The sequence below is a fragment of the Triticum dicoccoides genome, chromosome 3B, assembly GCF_002162155.2.
Source record: "Triticum dicoccoides isolate Atlit2015 ecotype Zavitan chromosome 3B, WEW_v2.0, whole genome shotgun sequence".
NCBI lineage: Eukaryota > Viridiplantae > Streptophyta > Magnoliopsida > Poales > Poaceae > Triticum > Triticum dicoccoides.
In genome coordinates this window covers 127,840,170-127,842,648 of record NC_041385.1, presented here as the reverse complement: position 1 = coordinate 127,842,648, position 2,479 = coordinate 127,840,170, and the positions used below count along the sequence as shown (strand labels likewise).

Sequence of the window (2,479 nt, the reverse complement as noted above, 5' to 3'; positions counted from 1 at the left end):
AAACTGGACACTTTTGACCAACATGAAGCACCAGCCCTATAAGAGTAAGTGTGTTCGAGCTATTTATTGCACAATACCCTCTATTATAACACTTAATTTTTTAAATTATTTAGAAAAAATCGTGAATTTGAAAGGGTTCGTTGATTTCGAAAAAATCATTATTTTTTCAGAAAAGTTCACAAACTTAAAAAAAGGTTCATCGATTTTGAAAAACAGTTCACCGGGTTTGAAAAAAGTTCATCAAATTTGAAGAAAAGTTCATAATTTTTTTTTAAAAGTTCGCAGAGTTTGGAAAAAGTTCATCAAATTTCTAGAAAACTTCATCGAGTTTGAAAAAAGTTCACCAATTTTTCAAAAAGTTCATCAAGTTTAGAAAAGTTCACAGAGTTTGAAAAAAGTTCATCAAATTTCAAGAAAAGTTCATCGAGTTTGAAAAAAGTTCACCAATTTTTTAAAAAGTTCATCGAGTTTAGAAAAAAGTTCATCGAGTTTAGAAAAAGTTCATCAAAATTGAAGAAAAGTTCATTAAACTTGAAAATTTCGTCGAATTTGAAAAAAGTTCAGCAATTTTGAAAAAGGATTATCGAATTTGATAAGAAGCTTATCGGTATTTTAGAAAAAAATCATCCAACAAGGAAGAAAAAAAGGTAAAAAATATAAGTAGAAAGAAGAATAGAAGGAAAAGATGCAAGTAGTCACCTAACGAATGGTGGTGGGATGGCTAGTGCGAGCTGGTTCTACGCAGGAGGTCGCCGGTTCGATGTCAGCTCAGCCTAATTTTTTGTTCCCGCTGGGAAACAGCAAAAACAGAAGGAAAAAAAGGCAGATGGGCCGGCCCAGCGTGGAGTGGGGGGTATGCGCCACTTTGCAAAAACGCCTATAACCGGCGCTAAAGGCGCCGAATAGAGTTTGCCCATAGGCTTGGGCTTTTTCTATTTTCTTCGTGTGGCCTTTTGTTTTGTTGTATGGGCTTTATTAATAGGTCATCAGGTCTTACATGCTAGTATTGTTTTCTTCATTTTTTTTTTCAGTTTTTGTTTTTATCGGGATGTTGTTCTGGCCCATTTTTTTTGGTAAATGCATTTAGTTGTACCATTCCGAAACTGCCTCACGTGAGGTTCCTACATGCCGGAGTTTTTGGTTTGATCTTCTTTTTCTCAGATTTCTTCAAACAAATTTTTTTCCGTTTTCTATTTCCTTTCTAGTTTTAGTTTTATTTTTGTTTTTGTTTTTCCCTCTTGTGTTTCTTTTTTCTTTTTCTGTTTTCCCATTCATATTTACTAAAGGATATTTGTTTCAGTATACATGAATAATTATACAATTATGTGACTTTTACTATAAATAAATAAAAATACATGTTATATAAAGAATTCAACACTATTAAATATTACACAATTATTTATGTAATTTCTCTCATGCATAACTATAGTTGCCCACTCCTCGGTTGTGCATAGTTGGATGTTCACCCCCAGTGTGCAACTCTTTAGCTAAATTGTTCAATATCTTTTTCCAATATTTTTGTTTTGTTCTCTTTTATTTGTATTTTAAATTTCTATCTTTTTTGCCTGGGCTTATTGATTTTTGACCCGCCCAAATGTGCCTTTTGTGTGTATGATATGGCCCTTTTTTTAATTTTAGTTATACATGAAGATTGCAAGTGTCATCCCTGACTGTAACTGCATGTGTTGACACAACAATAATTTTGCGATACTTGTGAGGAGGGAGGAGACTATTGCATCTCTGTCGCTAGGCACGTTGCGAGGCAGTCTCTGACTACAACCGCCATGTCTTCAAACATTGGCAGAGATGGCGGCCTCTGTGATTAAATTCCCCATAGGTTTCCCTTTATAATTTCTTCGAACTATAATATGTTGCATCACATAACTAGTAATTTGTTGTCACCTGAAGTGCGTTTACCATTCATTTCAAGGAGCTATAATCAAACAAAACAAGAAATACCAAAGAAAATAGGGTCAACCAATGGCCGCACACCTCATTCTCATATTTCCCTGTCTTAGTACTGAACTCACTGACCCAAGCCTTTCACTACTTTTTCCATCACACTTGGAATTTTGCTAGGTGTGTTCCTCCATACAAGATTAGCATACTCTGGATGATCAACAAAAGGATTTCGGTTGTGCTGGTAAAGGCTACAAACTCTATCATTCCGACGTTGCTCTGATCTCGATGGTGGATCTAGTTCATTCCATTGTATAAGAGCTGAAAGGAGACCCATCCTCCTCCTTTCTTAAATAAACAAGCAACAAATATTTGGCATTACTAAAGTGGCAATGCAATGTGATTGAAGTACGAAATAATTGATATATATCATGTATGCAGCTAATAATACATGTGTGTGTCAGGCCAATATATCTCTTATCTATATCTATACCAATATAAAAATCACCACTACCTTGAAATCTGAATGATCTTCTCCAGCCATCTAGCTATAACCAGGCAATTCTTTAATTTAGTATTA

At 34.6% G+C, this 2,479-nt stretch overlaps 1 pseudogene; it reads right to left on the bottom strand.

Annotated features, from left to right (window-relative positions):
• Positions 1-1,926: 1,926 nt before the first annotated feature.
• Positions 1,927-2,479, bottom strand: part of LOC119280965 — a 2,730-nt pseudogene continuing 2,177 nt past the window's right edge.